Below are 22,052 nucleotides of genomic sequence, written 5' to 3'. Positions count from 1 at the left end.
GCCTTGCCACCTTAAACTTCAAACATAACTCGGGTGTCCCAGCTGGGTGCCTCCAGCAGCCCTGCCCCCAATATGAGAACGTCTCCAGATAGCTCGCAACCAGAAGGTGCTAGCCTTGAAAGCTGTTGCTCAGCCTCATCTGCCCATGGCACTGCTCGCACAGATACACACAGACTGGGGCTTCTTGCTTGCCTTGCCACCTTAAACTTCAAACATAGCCCGGGTGTCCCAGCCGGGTGCCTCCAGGAGCCCTGCCCCCAATATGAGAACGTCTCCAGATAGCTCTCACCCAGAAGGTGCTAGCCTGGAAAGCTGTTGCTCAGCCTCATCTGCCCATGGCACTGCTCCTACAGGCGCACAGAGACTGGGGCTGCTTGCTTGCCTTGCCACATGACACCTCAAATGTACCCTAGGGGGTCTTTGGCGGGGGCCTCCCACAGCCCTGACCCGAATATACGAACGTCATAAGATATCTCGTACCAAAAATGGGCTACCCTTGAAAGCTGTTGCTCAGCCTCATCTGCCCATTGCAATGCTCGCACAGGCGCACACAGACTGGGGCTGCTTGCTTGCCTTGCCACCTCAAACTTTAAAGGTAGCCTAGGGGGTCTTTGCCAGGCGCCTGCCACACCCCTGTCCTAAATATGCGAACGTCTCAGGATATCTCTTATAAAGAAGGGGCTAGCTTGGAGAGCTGTTGCTCAGCCCCGTACCCGGGGACTCCGTGCCAGGTGCCTCCAGCAGCCTCGCACCGAAAATTAGAATGTCTCAGGATATCTCGTACCAAGAAGGGTTTAGCCTGGAAAGATGTTGCTCACTCATCTGCCCATGGCAATGCTCGCACAGGCGCACAGAGACTGGGTCTGCTTGCTTGCCTTGCCACCTCAAACTTCAAACGTAGCCTAGGGGCTCTTTGCCAGGCGCCTGCACACCCCTGTCCTAAATATGCGAGCGTTTCACGATATCTCTTACCAAGAAGGGGCTAGCCTTGAAAGGTGTTGCTCAGCCTCATCTGCCCATGGCACTGCTCACACAGATGCACAGAGACTGGGGCTGCTTGCTGCTTTGCCACCTCAGTCTTCAAACTTATCCGGGGACTCCCTGCCAGGTGCCTCCAGCAGCCCCGCACTGAAAATGAGAATGTCTCAGGATATCTCGTACCAAGAAGGGTGTAGACTGGAAAGCTGTTGCTCAGCCTCATCTGCCCATGGCACTGTTCGCACAGGCGCACAGAGACTGGGGCTGCTTGCTTGCCTTGCCACCTCAAACTTCAAACGTAACCCGGGGGTCCCTGACGGGTGCCTCCATCAGCCCTAACCCTAATATGCGAATGTCTCCAGATAGCTCTCACCCAGAAGGTGCTAGCCTGGAAAGCTGTTGCTCAGCCTCATCTGCCCATGGCACTGCTGCTACAGGCGCACAGAGACTGGGGCTGCTTGCTTCCCTTACCACCTCAAACTTCAAACGTAGCCTAGGGGGTCTTTGCAGGGCGCCTGCCACACCCTTGTACCAAATATGCGAGCCTCTTAGGATATCTCTTACCAATAAGGGGCTAGCCTGGAAAGCTGTTGCTCAGACTCATCTGCCCATGGCACTGCTCGCACAGGCGCACAGAGACTGGGGCTTCTTGCTTGCCTTGCCACCTTAAACTTCAAACATAACTCGGGTGTCCCAGCTGGGTGACTCCAGCAGCCCTGCCCCCAATATGAGAACGTCTCCAGATAGCTCGCAACCAGAAGGTGCTAGCCTTGAAAGCTGTTGCTCAGCCTCATCTGCCCATGGCACTGCTCGCACAGATACACACAGACTGGGGCTTCTTGCTTGCCTTGCCACCTTAAACTTCAAACATAGCCCGGGTGTCCCAGCCGGGTGCCTCCAGGAGCCCTGCCCCCAATATGAGAACGTCTCCAGATAGCTCGCAACAAGAAGGTGCTAGCCTTGAAAGCTGTTGCTCAGCCTCATCTGCCCATGGCACTGCTCTAACAGGCGCACACAGACTGGGGCTGCTTGCTTGCCTTGCCACCTCAAACTTCAAACATAGCCTGAGGCTCCCTGCTGGGTCCCTCCAGCACCCCTGCACGGAGAATGCGAACGTCTCAGGATATCTCGTACCAAGAAGGCTTTAGCCTGGAAAGCTGTTGCTCAGACTCATCTGCCCATTGCACTGCTCGCACAGACGCCCAGAGACTGGGGCTGCTTGCTTGCCTTGCCACCTCAAACTTTAAACGTAAACCAAGGCTCCCTGCTGGGTGCCTCCAGCAGCCCTGCAACGAATATGCGAATGTCTCCAGATAGCTTGCACCCAGAAGGGGCTAGCCTGGAAAGCTGTTGCGCAGCCTCATCTGCCCATGCCACTGCTCGCACTGGCGCACAGAGACTGGAGCTGCTTGCTTGCCTTGACACCTTAGTCTTCAACAGTAACCAGGGGCTCCCTGCAGGGTGCCTCCATCAGCCCTGACCCTAATATGCGAACGTCTCCAGATAGCTCGCACCCAGAAGCGGCTAGCTTTGAAAGCTGTTGCTCAGCCTCATCTGCCCATGGCACTGCTCACACAGATGCACAGAGACTGGGGCTGCTTGCTGCTTTGCCACCTCAATCTTCAAACTTATCCGGGGACTCCCTGCCAGGTGCCTCCAGCAGCCCCGCACTGAAAATGAGAATGTCTCAGGATATCTCGTACCAAGAAGGGTGTAGCCTGGAAAGCTGTTGCTCACTCATCTGCCCATGAGACTGCTCACTCAGGCGCACAGAGATTAGGGCTGCTTGCTTGCCTTGCCACCTTAAACTTCAAACATAGCCCGGGTGTCCCAGCCGGGTGCCTCTAGCAGCCCTGCCCCGAATATGAGGACGTCTCCTGATAGCTCACACCCAGAAGGTGCTAGCCTGGAAAGCTGTTGCTCAGCCTCATCTGCCCATGGCACTGCTCGCACAGGCGCACAGAGACTGGGGCTGCTTGCTTCCCTTACCACCTCAAACTTCAAACGTAGCCTAGGGGGTCTTTGCAGGGCGCCTGCCACACCCTTGTACCAAATATGCGAGCGTCTTAGTATATCTCTTACCATTAAGGGGCTAGCCTGGAAAGCTGTTGCTCAGACTCATCTGCCCATGGCACTGCTCGCACAGGCGCACAGAGACTGGGGCTTCTTGCTTGCCTTGCCACCTTAAACTTCAAACATAACTCGGGTGTCCCAGCTGGGTGCCTCCAGGAGCCCTGCCCCCAATATGAGAACGTCTCCAGATAGCTCGCAACCAGAAGGTGCTAGCCTTGAAAGCTGTTGCTCAGCCTCATCTGCCCATGGCACTGCTCTAACAGGCGCACACAGACTGGGGCTGCTTGCTTGCCTTGCCACCTCAAACTTCAAACGTAGCCTGAGGCTCCCTGCTGGGTCCCTCCAGCACCCCTGCATGGAGAATGCGAACGTCTCAGGATATCTCGTACCAAGAAGGCTTTAGCCTGGAAAGCTGTTGCTCAGACTCATCTGCCCATTGCACTGCTCGCACAGACGCCCAGAGACTGGGGCTGCTTGCTTGCCTTGCCACCTCAAACTTTAAACGTAAACCAAGGCTCCCTGCTGGGTGCCTCCAGCAGCCCTGCAACGAATATGCGAATGTCTCCAGATAGCTTGCACCCAGAAGGGGCTAGCCTGGAAAGCTGTTGCGCAGCCTCATCTGCCCATGCCACTGCTCGCACAGGCGCACAGAGACTGGAGCTGCTTGCTTGCCTTGACACCTTAGTCTTCAACAGTAACCAGGGGCTCCCTGCAGGGTGCCTCCATCAGCCCTGACCCTAATATGCGAACGTCTCCAGATAGCTCGCACCCAGAAGCGGCTAGCTTTGAAAGCTGTTGCTCAGCCTCATCTGCCCATGGCACTGCTCACACAGATGCACAGAGACTGGGGCTGCTTGCTGCTTTGCCACCTCAATCTTCAAACTTATCCGGGGACTCCCTGCCAGGTGCCTCCAGCAGCCCCGCACTGAAAATGAGAATGTCTCAGGATATCTCGTACCAAGAAGGGTGTAGCCTGGAAAGCTGTTGCTCACTCATCTGCCCATGAGACTGCTCACTCAGGCGCACAGAGATTAGGGCTGCTTGCTTGCCTTGCCACCTTAAACTTCAAACATAGCCCGGGTGTCCCAGCCGGGTGCCTCTAGCAGCCCTGCCCCGAATATGAGGACGTCTCCTGATAGCTCACACCCAGAAGGTGCTAGCCTGGAAAGCTGTTGCTCAGCCTCATCTGCCCATGGCACTGCTCGCACAGGCGCACAGAGACTGGGGCTGCTTGCTTGCCTTGCCACCTCAAACTTCAAACTTACCTTGGGGCTCCCTGATGGGTCCCTCCAGCAGCCCTGCACCGAGAATGCTAACGTCTAAGGATACCTCTTACCAAGAAGGGGTAGACTGTAAAGCCTTTGCTCAGCCTCATCTGCCCATGGCACTGCTCGCACAGGCACACAGCGAATGGGGCTGCTTGCTTGCCTTGCCACCTCAAACTTCAAACTTACCTTGGGGCTCCCTGATGGGTCCCTCCAGCAGCCCTGCACCGAGAATGCTAACGTCTAAGGATACCTCTTACCAAGAAGGGGTAGACTGTAAAGCCTTTGCTCAGCCTCATCTGCCCATGGCACTGCTCGCACAGGCGCAAAGAGACTGGGGCTGCTTGCTTGCCTTGCCACCTCAATCTTCAAACTTGGCCCGGGACTCCCTGCCAAGTGCCTCCAGCAGCCCTGCCCCTAATATGAGAACGTCTCCAGATAGCTCGCAACCAGAAGGGGCTAGCCTGGAAAGCTGTTGCTCAGCCTCATCTGCCCATGGCACTGCTCACATAGGCGCACACAGACTGGGGCTGCTCTCTTGACTTGCCACCTCAAACTTCAAACGTAGCCCGGGGCTCCCTGCTGGGTCCCTCCAGCACCCCTGCATGGAGAATGAGAACGTCTCAGGATGTCTCGTACCAAGAAGGGTTTAGCCTGGAAAGCTGTTGCTCAGCCTCATCTGCACATGGAGCTGCTCGCACAGACGCACAGAGACTGGGGCTGCTTGCTTGCCTTGCCACCTCAATCTTCAAACGTAGCCCAAGGCTCCCTGCCGGGTGCCTCCAGAAGCCCTGCAATGAATAGGCGAATGTCTCCAGATAGCTTGCACCCAGAAGGGGCTAGCATGGAAAGCTGTTACTCACCCTCATCTGCCCATGGCACTGCTCACACAGATGCACATAGACTGCGGCTTCTTGCTGCTTTGCCACCTCAGTCTTCAAACGTATCCCGGGACTCCCTGCCACGGGTCTCCAGCAGCCCCGCACCGAAAATGAGAATGTCTCAGGATATTTCTTACCAAGAAGGGGCTAGCCTGGAAAGCTGTTGCTCAGCCTCATCTGCCCATGGCACTGCTCGTACAGATGCACAGAGACTGGGTCTGCTTGCTTGCCTTGCCACCTCAATCTTCAAACGTAACCAAAGGGGTCTTTGACCGGCACGTCCAGCAGCTGTGACCTGAATATGTGAACGTCTCACAATTTCTCTTACAGAGAATTGGCTAGCATGGAAAACTGTTGCCCAGCCTCATCTGCCCATTGCACTGCTCGCACAGACGCACAGAGACTGGAGCTGCTTGCTTGCCTTGCCACCTCAAACTTCAAACTTATCATAGGAAGTCCTTGCCGTGCCCCTTCCACAGCCCTGACCTGAATATGCGAACGTCTCAGTATATCTCTTACCAAGTACGGGCTAGCCTGGAAAGCTGTTACTCAGCCTCATCTGCCCATGGCACTGCTCGCACAGACGCACAGAGACTGGGGCTGCTTGCTTCCCTTCCCACCTGAAACGTCAAACATATCCTAGGGGGTCCTTGGCAGGGGGCCTCCCGCAGCCCTGACCCAAATAATCGAATGTCTCAGGATATCTCTTACCAAGAAGGGTCTAGCCTTGAAAGCTGTTGCTCAAACTAATCTGCCCATGGCACTGCTCTCACAGATGCACAGAGACTGGGCCTGCTTGCTTGCCTTACCTCCTCAAACTTCAAACGTACCCTAGGGGGTCCTTGCCGCGACTCTCCAACAGCCCTGACCCGAATATGCGAACGTCTCAGGATATCTTTTACCAAAAGGTTTTAGCCTGGAAAGCTGTTGCTCAGCCTCATCTGTCCATGGCACTGCTCACACAGGTGCACAGAGACTGGGGGTGCTTGCTTGCCTTGTCACCTCAAACTTCAAACGTAGCCTAGGGGATCTTTGCCAGGCGCCTGCCACACCCTTGTACCAAATATGCGAGCGTCTTAGGATACCTCTTACCAATAAGGGGCTAGCCTGGAAAGCTGTTGCTCAGCCTCATCTGCCCATGGCACTGCTGCTACAGGCGCACAGAGACTGGGGCTGCTTGCTTCCCTTACCACCTCAAACTTCAAACGTAGCCTAGGGGGTCTTTGCAGGGCGCCTGCCACACCCTTGTACCAAATATGCGAGCCTCTTAGGATATCTCTTACCAATAAGGGGCTAGCCTGGAAAGCTGTTGCTCAGACTCATCTGCCCATGGCACTGTTCGCACAGGCGCACAGAGACTGGGGCTTCTTGCTTGCCTTGCCACCTTAAACTTCAAACATAACTCGGGTGTCCCAGCTGGGTGCCTCCAGCAGCCCTGCCCCCAATATGAGAACGTCTACAGATAGCTCGCAACCCGAAGGTGCTAGCCTTGAAAGCTGTTGCTCAGCCTCATCTGCCCATGGCACTGCTCGTACAGATGCACAGAGACTGGGTCTGCTTGCTTGCCTTGCCACCTCAATCTTCAAACGTAACCAAAGGGGTCTTTGACTGGCACGTCCAGCAGCTGTGACCTGAATATGTGAACGTCTCACAATTTCTCTTACAGAGAATTGGCTAGCATGGAAAACTGTTGCCCAGCCTCATCTGCCCATTGCACTGCTCGCACAGACGCACAGAGACTGGAGCTGCTTGCTTGCCTTGCCACCTCAAACTTCAAACTTATCATAGGAAGTCCTTGCCGTGCCCCTTCCACAGCCCTGACCTGAATATGCGAACGTCTCAGTATATCTCTTACCAAGTACGGGCTAGCCTGGAAAGCTGTTACTCAGCCTCATCTGCCCATGGCACTGCTCGCACAAATGCACAGAGACTGGGGCTGCTTGCTTCCCTTCCCACCTGAAACGTCAAACATATCCTAGGGGGTCCTTGGCAGGGGGCCTCCCGCAGCCCTGACCCAAATAATCGAATGTCTCAGGATATCTCTTACCAAGAAGGGTCTAGCCTTGAAAGCTGTTGCTCAAACTAATCTGCCCATGGCACTGCTCTCACAGATGCACAGAGACTGGGCCTGCTTGCTTGCCTTACCTCCTCAAACTTCAAACGTACCCTAGGGGGTCCTTGCCGCGACTCTCCAACAGCCCTGACCCGAATATGCGAACGTCTCAGGATATCTTTTACCAAAAGGTTTTAGCCTGGAAAGCTGTTGCTCACCCTCATCTGTCCATGGCACTGCTCACACAGGCGCACAGAGACTGGGGCTGCTTGCTTGCCTTGTCACCTCAAACTTCAAACGTAGCCTAGGGGGTCTTTGCAGGGCGCCTGCCACACCCTTGTACCAAATATGCGAGCGTCTTAGGATATCTCTTACCAATAAGGGGCTAGCCTGGAAAGCTGTTGCTCAGACTCATCTGCCCATGGCACTGCTCGCACAGGCGCACAGAGACTGGGGCTTCTTGCTTGCCTTGCCACCTTAAACTTCAAACATAACTCGGGTGTCCCAGCTGGGTGCCTCCAACAGCCCTGCCCCCAATATGAGAACGTCTCCAGATAGCTCGCAACCCGAAGGTGCTAGCCTTGAAAGCTGTTGCTCAGCCTCATCTGCCCATGGCACTGCTCGCACAGGCGCACAGAGACTAGGGCTGCTTGCTTGCCTTGCCACCTCAAACTTCAAACGTAGCCCGAGGCTCCCTGCTGGGTCCCTCCAGCACCCCTGCACGGAGAATGCGAACGTCTCAGGATATCGCTTACCAAGTAGGGTTTAGCCTGGAAAGCTGTTGCTCAGCCTCATCTGCCCATGGCACTGCTCACACAGGCGCCCAGAGACTGGGGCTGCTTGCTCGCCTTGCCACCTCGATCTTCAAACATCAGTCGGGAATCCCCGCTGGTAGCCTCCAGCAGCCCTTCACCGAAAATGCGAACATCCCTAGATATCTCTTACCAAGAAGGGACTAGCCTGGAAAGCTGTTTCTTAGCCTCATGTGCCCATGGCACTGCTCACTCAGGCGCACAGAGACTGGGGCTGCTAGCTTGCCTTGACACCTCAGTCTTCAAACATAGCCCGGGTATCCCAGCCAGGTGCCTCCAGCAGCCCTGCAATGAATATGCAAATGTCTCCAGATAGCTTGCACTCAGAAGGCGCTAGCCTTGAAAGCTGTTGCTCAAGCTCATCTGCCCATGGCAGTGCTCACACAGGTGCACAGAGACTGGGGCTGCTTGCTTGCCTTGACACCTTGATCTTCAAACATAGGTCGGGGATCCCTGCTGTCAGCCTCCAGCAGCCCTTCACCGAACATGTGAACATCTCTAGATATCTCTCACCAAGAAGCGGCTATCCTGGAAAGCTGTTGCTCAGCCTCATCTGCCCATGGCACTGCTCACACAGATGCACAGAGACTGGGACTTCTTGCTGCTTTGCCACCTCAATGTTCAAACGTAGCCGGGGACTCCCTGACAGGTGCCTCCAGAAGCCTCGCACCGAAAATGAGAATGTCTCAGGGTATTTCTTACCAAGAAGGGGCTAGCCTGGAAAGCTGTTTCTCATCCTAATCTGCCCATGGCACTGCTCACACAGGCGCACAGAGACTGGGGCTGCTTGCTTGCCTTGCCACATGACACCTCAAATGTACCCTAGGGGGTCTTTGGCGGGGGCCTCCCACAGCTCTGACCCGAATATACGAACGTCATAAGATATCTCGTACCAAAAATGGGCTATCCTTGAAAGCTGTTGCTCAGCCTCATCTGCCCATTGCAATGCTCGCACAGGCGCACACAGACTGGGGCTGCTTGCTTGCCTTGCCACCTCAATCTTCAAACTTATCCGGGGACTCCCTGCCAGGTGCCTCCAGCAGCCCCGCACTGAAAATGAGAATGTCTCAGGATATCTCGTACCAAGAAGGGTGTAGCCTGGAAAGCTGTTGCTCACTCATCTGCCCATGAGACTGCTCACTCAGGCGCACAGAGATTGGGGCTGCTTGCTTGCCTTGCCACCTTAAACTTCAAACATAGCCCGGGTGTCCCAGCCGGGTGCCTCTAGCAGCCCTGCCCCGAATATGAGGACGTCTCCTGATAGCTCACACCCAGAAGGTGCTAGCCTGGAAAGCTGTTGCTCAGCCTCATCTGCCCATGGCACTGCTCGCACAGGCGCACAGAGACTGGGGCTGCTTGCTTGCCTTGCCACCTCAAACTTCAAACTTACCTTGGGGCTCCCTGATGGGTCCCTCCAGCAGCCCTGCACCGAGAATGCTAACGTCTAAGGATACCTCTTACCAAGAAGGGGTAGACTGTAAAGCCTTTGCTCAGCCTCATCTGCCCATGGCACTGCTCGCTCAGGCGCAAAGAGACTGGGGCTGCTTGCTTGCCTTGCCACCTCAATCTTCAAACTTAGCCCGGGACTCCCTGCCAAGTGCCTCCAGCAGCCCTGCCCCTAATATGAGAACGTCTCCAGATAGCTCTCACCCAGAAGGGGCTAGCCTGGAAAGCTGTTGCTCAGCCTCATCTGCCCATGGCACTGCTCGCACAGGCGCACAGAGACTGGGGCTGCTTGCTTGACTTGCCACCTCAAACTTCAAACGTATCCCGGGGCTGTCTGCTGGGTCCCTCCAGCACCCCTGCATGGAGAATGAGAACGTCTCAGGATGTCTCGTACCAAGAAGGGTTTAGCCTGGAAAGCTGTTGCTCAGCCTCATCTGCACATGGAGCTGCTCGCACAGACGCACAGAGACTGGGGCTGCTTGCTTGCCTTGCCACCTCAATCTTCAAACTTAGCCCAAGGCTCCCTGCCGGGTGCCTCCAGAAGCCCTGCAATGAATAGGCGAATGTCTCCAGATAGCTTGCACCCAGAAGGGGCTAGCATGGAAAGCTGTTACTCACCCTCATCTGCCCATGGCACTGCTCACACAGATGCACATAGACTGCGGCTTCTTGCTGCTTTGCCACCTCAGTCTTCAAACGTATCCCGGGACTCCCTGCCACGGGTCTCCAGCAGCCCCGCACCGAAAATGAGAATGTCTCAGGATATTTCTTACCAAGAAGGGGCTAGCCTGGAAAGCTGTTGCTCAGCCTCATCTGCCCATGGCACTGCTCGTACAGATGCACAGAGACTGGGTCTGCTTGCTTGCCTTGCCACCTCAATCTTCAAACGTAACCAAAGGGGTCTTTGACCGGCACGTCCAGCAGCTGTGACCTGAATATGTGAACGTCTCACAATTTCTCTTACAGAGAATTGGCTAGCATGGAAAACTGTTGCCCAGCCTCATCTGCCCATTGCACTGCTCGCACAGACGCACAGAGACTGGAGCTGCTTGCTTGCCTTGCCACCTCAAACTTCAAACTTATCATAGGAAGTCCTTGCCGTGCCCCTTCCACAGCCCTGACCTGAATATGCGAACGTCTCAGTATATCTCTTACCAAGTACGGGCTAGCCTGGAAAGCTGTTACTCAGCCTCATCTGCCCATGGCACTGCTCGCACAGACGCACAGAGACTGGGGCTGCTTGCTTCCCTTCCCACCTGAAACGTCAAACATATCCTAGGGGGTCCTTGGCAGGGGGCCTCCCGCAGCCCTGACCCAAATAATCGAATGTCTCAGGATATCTCTTACCAAGAAGGGTCTAGCCTTGAAAGCTGTTGCTCAAACTAATCTGCCCATGGCACTGCTCTCACAGATGCACAGAGACTGGGCCTGCTTGCTTGCCTTACCTCCTCAAACTTCAAACGTACCCTAGGGGGTCCTTGCCGCGACTCTCCAACAGCCCTGACCCGAATATGCGAACGTCTCAGGATATCTTTTACCAAAAGGTTTTAGCCTGGAAAGCTGTTGCTCACCCTCATCTGTCCATGGCACTGCTCACACAGGCGCACAGAGACTGGGGCTGCTTGCTTGCCTTGTCACCTCAAACTTCAAACGTAGCCTAGGGGGTCTTTGCAGGGCGCCTGCCACACCCTTGTACCAAATATGCGAGCGTCTTAGGATATCTCTTACCAATAAGGGGCTAGCCTGGAAAGCTGTTGCTCAGACTCATCTACCCATGCCACTGCTCGCACAGGCGCACAGAGACTGGAGCTGCTTGCTTGCCTTGACACCTTAGTCTTCAACAGTAACCAGGGGCTCCCTGCAGGGTGCCCCCATCAGCCCTTACCCTAATATGCGAACGTCTCCAGATAGCTCGCACCCAGAAGCGGCTAGCTTTGAAAGCTGTTGCTCAGCCTCATCTGCCCATGGCACTGCTCACACAGATGCACAGAGACTGGGGCTGCTTGCTGCTTTGCCACCTCAATCTTCAAACTTATCCGGGGACTCCCTGCCAGGTGCCTCCAGCAGCCCCGCACTGAAAATGAGAATGTCTCAGGATATCTCGTACCAAGAAGGGTGTAGACTGGAAAGCTGTTGCTCAGCCTCATCTGCCCATGGCACTGTTCGCACAGGCGCACAGAGACTGGGGCTGCTTGCTTGCCTTGCCACCTCAAACTTGAAACGTAACCCGGGGGTCCTTGCCGGGTGCCTCCATCAGCCCTAACCCTAATATGCGAATGTCTCCAGATAGCTCTCACCCAGAAGGTGCTAGCCTGGAAAGCTGTTGCTCAGCCTCATCTGCCCATGGCACTGCTGCTACAGGCGCACAGAGACTGGGGCTACTTGCTTCCCTTACCACCTCAAACTTCAAACGTATCCTAGGGGGTCTTTGCAGGGCGCCTGCCACACCCTTGTACCAAATATGCGAGCGTCTTAGGATATCTCTTACCAATAAGGGGCTAGCCTGGAAAGCTGTTGCTCAGACTCATCTGCCCATGGCACTGCTCGCACAGATACACACAGACTGGGGCTTCTTGCTTGCCTTGCCACCTTAAACTTCAAACATAACTCGGGTGTCCCAGCTGGGTGCCTCCAGCAGCCCTGCCCCCAATATGAGAACGTCTCCAGATAGCTCGCAACCCGAAGGTGCTAGCCTTGAAAGCTGTTGCTCAGCCTCATCTGCCCATGGCACTGCTCGCACAGGCGCACAGAGACTGGGGCTGCTTGCTTGCCTTGCCACCTCAAACTTCAAACGTAGCCTAGGGGGTCTTTGCCAGGCGCCTGCCGCAGCCCTGAATCGAATTTGCGAACGTCTCTGGATATCTTGTACCATAAAGGGGCTAGCCTTGAAAGCTGTTGCTCAGCCTTCTCTGCCCCTGGCACTGGTCGCACAGGCCCCAGAGACTGGGGCTGCTTGCTTCCCTTGCCACCGTAAACTTCAAACCTAGCCTAGGTGGTCGTTGTTGGGCACCTCCCACAGACCTGACCCGAACATGCGAACGTCTCATGATGTCTCTTAGCAAGAATGGGCTAGCCTGGAAAGCTGTTGCTCAGCCTCATCTGCCCATGGCACTGCTCGCACAGGCGCACAGAGACTGGGGCTGCTCCCTTGCCTTGCCACCTCAAACTTCAAACATATCGTAGGAGGTTTTTTCGGGTGTCTGCCGCAACCCTGACCCGAATGTGCGAGCGTCTCCAGACAACTCACACCCAGAAGGGTCTAGCCTAGAAAGCTGTTGCTCAGCCTCCTCTTCCACTGGCACTGCTCACACAGGCGCAAAGAGACTGGGGCTGCTTGCTTGACATGCCACCTCAATATTCAAATATATCCCTGGGGTCCCTGCCGGATTGCCGTGAGTAGCCCTGCACTGAAAATGCGAACGTCTCAGGATATCTCGTACCAAAAAGGGGCTAGCCAGGAAAGCTGTTGCTCAGCCTCATCTGCCCATGGCTCTCGTCGCACAGGCGCACAGAGACTGGGTCTGCTCCCTTACCTTGCCACCTCAAACTTCAAACATGGCCTATGAGGTTTTTTCGGGCGTCTGCCACAACCCTGACCTGAATATGCGAGCTTCTCCAGATATCTCACACCCAGAAGGGGCTAGCCTGGAAAGCTGTTGCTCAGCCTCATGTGCCCATGGCACTGCTGGCACAGGCGCACAGAGACTGGGGCTGCTTGCTTGCTTTGCCACCTCAAACTTCAAATGTAGCCTAGGTGGTCTTTGCCAGGCCCTTGCCGCACCCCATACCCAAATATGCGAGTGTCCCTAGATATCTCACACCCAGAAGGGGCTAGCCTGGAAAGCTGTTGCTCAGCCTCATCTGCCCATGGCTCTCGTCGCACAGGCGCACAGTGACTGGGGCTGCCTGCTTTCCTTGCCACCTCAAAGCTCAAACCTAGCCTGGGAGTTCGCTGAGGGGCACCTCCCACAGGCCTGACCCGAATATGCGAACGCCTCAGCATATCTCGTGCCAAAATTGTCTAGCCTGGAAAGCAGTTTCTCAGCCTCATCTGCCCATGGCACTGCTCGTACAGGTGAAGAGAGACTGAGAATGCTTGCTTACCTTGCCACCTCAAACTTCAAACGTCCCGGGGTTCCCTACCGGGCGTCTCCCGCAGCCCTGCCCCAAAAGGTAAAATGCCTCCAGATAGCTTGCACCCAGAAGGGGCTAGCCAGGAAAGGCATTGCTCAGCCTCATCTGCCCATGGCTCTCGTCGCACAGGCGCACAGAGACTGGGGCTGCTTGCTTGTCTTGCCACCTCAAACTTCAAACGTAGCCTAAAAGGGTTTTCGGGCGTCTGCCTCAACCCTGACCCGAATATGCGAGCTTCTCCAGATATCTCACACCCAGAAGGGGCTAGCCTGGAAAGCTGTTCCTCAGCCTCATCTGCCCATGGCACTGCTCGCACAGGCGCACAGAGACTGGGGTTTCTTGCTTGCTTTGCCTCCTCAAACTTCAGATGTATCCCTGGGGTCCCTGCAGGATTGCCTCCAGTAGCCCTGCACCGAAAATGCGAACGTCTCAGGATATCTCGTACCAAAAAAAGGCTAGCCTGGAAAGCTGTTGCTCAGCCTCATCTGCCCATGGCACTTGTCGCACAGGTGCCCAGAGACTGGGGCTACTTGCTTGCCTTGCCACCGCAAACTTCAAACCTAACCGAACGGGTCGTTGCCGGGCACCTCCCACAGACCTGACCCGACTATGCGAACGCCTCAGGATATCTATTACTAAAATTGTCTAGACTGCAAAGCTCTTGCTGAGCCTCATCTGCCCATGGCACTGCTCGTAGAGGTGCAGAGAGACTGGAGAATGCTTGCTTAACTTGCCATCTCAAACTTCAAATATCCCGGGGGTCCCTACCGAGGGCCTCCAGCAGCCCTGCCCCAAAAGGTAGAATGTCTTCAGATAGCTCGCACCCAGAAGGGGCTAGCCTGGAAAGCTGTTGCTCAGCCTCATCTGCCCATGGCACTGCTTGCACAGGCGCACAGAGCCTGGGGTTTCTTACTCGCCTTGCCACCTCAAGTTCAAATGTATCCTAGGGGTCCCTGCCAGGTGCCTCCAGCAGCCCTGACGCGAAGGTGCAAACGTCTCCATATAGCTCGCACCCAGAAGGGGCTGGCCTGGAAAGCTCTTGCTCAGCTCATCTGCCCATGGCACTGCTCGCACAGGCGCACAGAGATTGGGGCTGCTCCCTTGCCTTGCCACCTCAAACTTCAAACGTAGCCTAGGAGGTTTTTTCGGGCGTCTTCCGCAACCCTGACCCGAATATGCAAGCGACTCCAGACAACTCACACCCAGAAGGGTCTAGCTTAGAAAGCTGTTACTCAGCCTCCTCTTCCACTGGCACTGCTCACACAGGCGCACAGAGACTGGGGCAGCTTGCTTGCCTTGCCACCTCAAACTACAAACGTACCCATGGGGTCCCTGCCGGGTGCCTCGAGCAGACCTGCACCGAAGGTGTGAACGTCTCCAGATAGCTCGCACATAGAACGGGCTAGGCTGCAAAGTTGCTGCTCAGCCTCATCTGCCCATGACGCTGCTCGCACAGGCGCACAGAGACTGGGGCTGCTTGCTTGCCTTGCCACCTCAAACTTGAATCGCAGCCTAGGAGGTTTTTGTCGGGTGCCTGCCACAGCCCTGACCCGAATATGCGCGCGTCTCACTATATCTCTTACAAAAAAGGGTCTAGACTTGAAAGCTGTTGCTCAGCCTCATCTGCCCATGACACTGCTCACACAGGCGCACAGAGATTGGGGCTGCTTGCTTGCCTTACCACCTCAAACTTCAAACGTATCCATGTGGTCCCTGCTGGGTACCTCCAGCAGACCTTCACCAAAAATGCGAACGTCTCCAGATATTCCCACCCAGAAAGGGGCTAGCCTGGAAAGCTGTTGCTCAGCCTCATCTACCCATAGCACTGCTCGCACATGCGCACAAAGACTGGGACTGCTTATTTGCCTTGCACCTCAAACTTCAAAAGTAGTCCGCGGGTCACTGCCGCGTGCCTCCGGCAGCCCTGCAACAAATATGCAAAAGTCTCAGGATGTCTCTTACCAAGGACGGGGTAGCCTGGAAAGCTGTTGCTCAGCCTCATCTGCGCATGGCACTGCTCGCACAGGCGCACAGAGACTGGGGCTGCTTGCTTGCCTTGCCACCTCAAACTTCAAACTTATCCCGGGGCTCCCTGCCCGTTCCCTCCAGCAGCCCTGCACCGCAAATGCAAACGCCTCGAGTCATCTATTATCAAGAAGGGGTTAATCTGTAATGCTGTTGCTCATCCTCGCTGCTCATGGCACTGCTTGCACAGGTGCTCAGAGACTGGGGCTGCTTGCTTGCCTTGCCACCTCAGTCTTCAAATATAACCAGGGGGTCCCTGACGGGTGTGTCCAGCCGCCTTGCAACAAATATGCGAAAGTCTCCATATAGCTCGTACCCAGAATGGGCTAGCCTGGAGAACTATTGCTCAGCCTCATCTGCCCGTGGCACTGCTCGCACAGATGCACAGAGACTGAGGCTGCTCTCTTGCCTTGCCATCTCAATCTTGAAACGTATCTTGGGGATCCCTGCCGGGTGCCTCCAGCAGACCTGCACCAAAAATGCGAACATCTCCAGATAGATTGCACCCAGAAGGCGCTAGGCTTGAAAGCTGTTGCTGAGCCTCATCTGCCCATGGCACTGCTGGCACAAGTGCACAGAGACGGGGGCTGCTTGCTTGCCTTGCCACCTCAGACTTGAAACCTATCTGGGAGTCACTAACTAGTGCCTCCAGCAGACCTGCACTGAAGGTTCGAACGTCTCCAGATAGTTTCCACCCAGAAGGTGCTAGCCTGGAAAGCAGTTCCTCAGCCTCATCTGCCCATGGCACTGCTCACACAGGCGCACAGAGATTGGGGCTGCTTGCTTGCCTTGCCACCTCAAACTTCAAACGTATCCATGTGGTCCCTGCTGGGTACCTCCAGCAGACCTTCACCAAAAATGCGAACGTCTCCAGATAGTTCCCACCCAGAAAGGGGCTAGCCTGGAAAGCTGTTGCTCAGCCTCATCTACCCATAGCACTGCTCGCACATGCGCACAGAGACTGGGACTGCTTATTTGCCTTGCACCTCAAACTTCAAACGTAGTCCGCGGGTCACTGCCGTGTGCCTCCGGCAGCCCTGCAACAAATATGCAAAAGTCTCAGGATGTCTCTTACCAAGGACGGGGTAGCCTGGAAAGCTGTTGCTCAGCCTCATCTGCACATGGCACTGCTCGCACAGGCGCACAGAGACTGGGGCTGCTTGCTTGCCTTGCCACCTCAAACTTCAAACTTATCCCGGGGCTCCCTGCCCGCTCCCTCCAGCAGCCCTGCACCGCAAATGCAAACGCCTCGAGTCATCTATTATCAAGAAGGGGTTAATCTGTAATGCTGTTGCTCATCCTCGCTGCTCATGGCACTGCTTGCACAGGTGCTCAGAGACTGGGGCTGCTTGCTTGTCTTGCCACCTCAAACTTCAAACGTAGCCTAAGGGATCCTTGCGGGGCGGCTCCTGCAGCACTGACCCGAATATGCGAACGTCTCCAGATAGCTCGTACCTAGAAGGGACTAGCCTGGAAAGTTATTGCTCAGCCTCATCTGCCCATGGCAGTGCTCACACAGGCGCCCAGAGACTGGAATATGTTGCTTTCTTTGCCACCTCAGTCTTCAAAATTAGCTTAGGTAGTCCTTGCCGGGCCCCTCCCACAGCCCTGTCCTTAATGTGGGAAAGTCTCAGGATATCTCTTACCAAGAAGGGGCTAGCCTCTAAAGCTGTTGCTCAGCCTCATCTGCCCTTGGCACTGCTCGCACAGACACACAGAGAGTGGGGCTGCTTGCTTACCTTGCCACCTCAATCGTCAAACGTATCCCGGGGCTCCCTGCCCAGTCCCTCCAGCAGCCCTGCACCGAGAATTCGAACGCCTCGGGTTATCTATTACCAAGAAGGGGTTAGCCTGGAAAGCTGTTGCTCAGCCTCATCTGCTCATGGCACTGCTTGCACAGGTGCTCAGACACTGGGGCTTCTTGCTTGCCTTGCCACCTCAATCTTCAAATATAACCAGGGGGTCCCTGACCGGTGTGTCCAGCAGCCTTGCAACAAATATGCGAACGTCTCCATATAGCTCGTACCTAGAATGGGCTAGCCTGGAGAACTGTTGCTCAGCCTCATCTGCCCGTGGCACTGCTCGCACAGACGCACAGAGACTGAGGCTGCTTGCTTGCCTTGCCACCTCAAACTTGAAACGTAGCCCGGGGCTCCCTGCGCGGTCCCTCCAGCAGCCTTGTACCGAATATGCAAACGTCTCAAGATGTCTCTTATCAAGAAGGGGCTAGCCTGGAAAGCTGTTGCTCAGCCTCTTCTGCCCATGGCACTGCTCGTACAGGCGCACAGAGACTGGGGATGCTTGCTTGCTGTAATCGATGGCCTTGCTGGACAAATCCATGGCCTTGCAAGACAAAAGACAAACGGACTGAGGCATCAAGAGCCGAAGAGCTAACAAAGGAAGTAAATAACTGCTGCTTATCTTATCAGACAAAAGTAAGGGGGGATAGCCCATCACTGTAAACTCAGTGATCTGTGGGGCGCCGCGGAGGCTGCGCAGCCAGAGATTGCTTCAGAGATTGCTTTGGACAAAGCACAGATGGCCCCTGAATACACATACCAAGATGCCCGCTCCGAAGGCGTGTCACACTGCTGAGTCCCGCTTCTGACGACACGACATTCCATGCCAAGAGCCAATCGATACACAATAATTGACTTAGTCCCACCTCGCAAAAAGATTTCCAAACATATAAAAATTGGCACTTGAAAACTCTCTTTGGGAGGAGGAGCCAAGCGAGAACTTCACCTGACGGACGGGTCGATGGGCCTGAACCTCTCTTCCCCCCCCAAGAAGGGACGCCTTTTTGGTAAGAGTCGCGCGTCTGACTTTGTCAGACGTACCCCCGGGAACACATTGTTAACTAAAGCGCTAAACTATTACTTTGAGCTCAACTTTTGTAGACAGTGAATTTATCAACGGCAATTCCGAATCTGTGATAACTTTCGCTTGAATATATTACCTATTGTTTCAACTTCGCGAAACTGTTTCAGTGAAAGTCCTAGGAAGGGCTCTGGCAGGCTAGTTGAATATCAGATTCCCCTTACCCCCCCTTTAACGCGACACTTGCCTTGCCACCTCAATCTTCAAACATAGTCCGGGGTTCCCTGCCCCGTGCCTCCAGCGGCCCTGCAGTGAATATGCGAACGTCTCAGGATGTCTCTTACGAAGAAGGGGCTAGCCTCTAAAGCTGTTGCTCAGCCTCATCTGTCCATGGCACTGCTCGCACAGATGCACAGAGACTGGGGCTGCTTGCTTGCCTTGCCACCTCAATCTTCAAACGTAACCAGGGGGTCCCTGACGGGTGCCTCCAGCAGCCCTGCACCAAAAATGCGAAAGTCTCCACTTAGCTCCCACCCAGAAAGGAGCTAGCCTGGAAAGCTTTTGCTCAGCCTCATCTGACCATGGCACTGCTTGCACAGGTGCTCAGAGACTGGGGCTGCTTGCTTCCCTTGCCACCTCAAACTTCAAAGGTATCCCAGGGCTCTCTGTCCGGTCCCTCCAAGAGCCCTGCACTGAAAATGACAACGCCTCGGGTTATCTATTACCAAGAAGGGGTTAGCCTGGAAAGCTTTTGCTCAGCCTCATCTGCTCATGGCACTGTTTTCACAGGTGCTAAGACACTGGGGCTGATGGCTTGCCTTGCACCTCAATCTTGAAACACATGTTGGGGATCCCTGCCGGGCGCCTGCCACAGCCCTGACCTGAATATGCGAACGTCTCAGGATATCTCTTAACAAGAAGGGGCTAGCCTGGAAAACTGTTGCTCAGCCTCATCTGCTCATGGCACTGGTCGCACAGGCGCCCAGAAACTGGGGCTGCTTGCTTGCCTTCCCACCTCAAACTTCAGACGTATTTTTGGCGGTCTTTGCCGGTTGCCTGCCACACCCCTGTCCCGAATATGCGAGCGTCTCAGGATATCTCTTACCAAGAAGGGGCTAGCCTGGAAAGCTGTTGCTCAGCCTCATCTGCCCATGACACTGCTCGCACAGGCGCACAGAGACTGGGGCTGCTTGCTTGCCTTGCCACCTCAATTTTCAAACGTAGCCCAGGGATCCCTGCCAGGTGCCTCCAGCAGACCTGCACTGGAAATGCAAACATCTCCAGATAGATCGCACCCTGAAGGGAGTAGCCTTCAAAGCTGTTTCTGAGCCTCATCTGCACATGGAACTGCTCGCACAGATTCACAGAGACTGAGGCGGCTTGCTTGCCTTGCCACCTCAAACTACAAACGTAGCCTAGGGGGTCTTTGCCAGGCGCCTGCCGCACCCGTGTCCCGAATATGCGAACGTCTCAGGATATCTCTTACTAAGAAGGGTCTAGCCTGGAAAGCTGTTGCTCAGCCTCATCTGCCCACGGCACTGGTCACAGAAGTGCAAACACACTGGGGCTGCTTGCTTGCCTTGCCACCTCAGTCTTCAAATGTAGCCCAGGGATCCCTGCCAGGTGCCTCCAGCAGACCTCTACTGAAAATGGAACATCTCCACATACATCGCACTCAGAAGGGACTATGCTGGAAAGCTGTTTCCAGCCACATCTGCCCATGGCACTGCTCGCACAGGCGCACAGAGACTGGGGCTGCTTGCTTGCCTTGCCACCTCAAACTTCAAACATTGCCTAGGGGATCGTGGCCGGGCACCTCCCACAGACCTAACCTGAATATGCGAACGCCTCAGAATATCTCGTACCAAAATTGTCTAGCCTGGAAAGCTGTTGCTCAGCCTCATCTGCCCATGGCACTGCTCATACAGGCGCAGAGAGAGTGAAAGTGCTTGCTTAACTTGACACCTCAAAATTCAGATGTGTAGGGGGTTCCTACTGGGCGCCTCCAGCAGCCCTGCCCCAAAAGGTAGAGTGTCTTCAGATAGCTCGCACTCAGAAGGGACTAGCCTAGAAAGCTGTTGCTCAGCCTCATCTGCCCATTGCACTGCTCACACAGGCACCCAGAGACTGGGGATTCTTGCTTGCCTTGCCACCTCAAAATTCAAATGTAGCCTAGGGATCCGTGCTGGGTGCCTCCAGCAGCCCTGTACCGAAGGTGTGACCATCTCCAGATAGCTCGCACCCAGAAGGGGCCGGGCTGGAAAGCTGTTTCCCAGCCTCATCTGCCCATGGCACTGCTCACACAGGTGCAGAGAGAGTGGGGCTGCTTGCTTGCCTTGCCACCTCAAACTTCAAACGTAACCTAGGAGGTCTCTGCCGGGCGCCCGCCGCAGCCCAGACACGAATATTTGAGCGTCTCAAGATATTTTATGCCAAGAAAGGTCTAGTCTTGAAATCTGTTTCTCACCCTCCTCTGCAATGGCACTGGTTTCACAGGCGCCCAGAGACTGTGGCTGCTTGCTTGCCTTGCCACCTCAATCTTCAAACGTAACCAAAGGGTCCCTGACTGGTGCCTCCAGCAACCCTGCACGAAATATGCGAACGTCTCAGGATGTCTCTTACCAAGAAGGGGATAGCCTGGAAAGCTGTTGCTCAGCCTCATCTGCCCATGGCACTGCTTGTACAGGTGCACAGAGACTGAGGCTGCTTGCTTGCCTTGCCACCTCAATCTTCAAACGTAACCAGGGGGTCCCTGCTGGTTGCATCCAGCAGCCCTGCACCAAAAATGCGAAAGTCTCCACTTAGCTCCCACCCAGAAAGGGGCTAGCCTGGAAAGCTGTTGCTCAGCCTCATCTGCTCATGGCACTGCTTGCACAGGTGCTCAGAGACTGGGGCTGCTTGCTTGCCTTGCCATCTCAATCTTGAAACGTATCTTGGGGATCCCTGCTGGGTGCCTCCAGCAGACCTGCACCAAAAATGCGAACATCTCCATATAGATTGCACCCAGAAGGCGCTAGCCTTGAAACCTGTTGCTCAGGTTCATCTGCCCATGGCACTGCTCGCACAGACGCACAGAGACTGGGGCTGCTTGCTTGCCTTGCCACCTCAAACTTCAAATGTAGCCGGGGTCTCCCTGCCGGGTGCTTCCAGCAGCCCCACACCGAAAATGGGAACGTCTCAGGATATCTGTTACCAAGAAGGGGCTAGCCTGGAAAGCTGTTGCTCAACCTCATCTGCCCATGGCACTGCTCGCACAAGTGCACAGAGACGGGGGCTGCTTGCTTGCCTTGCCACCTCAGACTTGAAACCTATCTGGGAGTCACTAACTAGTGCCTCCAGCAGACCTGCACTGAAGGTTCGAACGTCTCCAGATAGTTTCCACCCAGAAGGTGCTAGCCTGGAAAGCAGTTCCTCAGCCTCATCTGCCCTTGGCACTGCTCGCACAGACACACAGAGAGTGGGGCTGCTTGCTTACCTTGCCACCTCAATCGTCAAACGTATCCCGGGGCTCCCTGCCCAGTCCCTCCAGCAGCCCTGCACCGAGAATTCGAACGCCTCGGGTTAT

The sequence above is a fragment of the Opisthocomus hoazin genome, chromosome W (genome assembly GCF_030867145.1).
Source record: "Opisthocomus hoazin isolate bOpiHoa1 chromosome W, bOpiHoa1.hap1, whole genome shotgun sequence".
Classification (NCBI taxonomy): Eukaryota; Metazoa; Chordata; class Aves; order Opisthocomiformes; family Opisthocomidae; genus Opisthocomus; species Opisthocomus hoazin.
The sequence above is the reverse complement of the archived record's forward strand: the minus strand, read 5'-3'. Positions refer to the sequence as shown.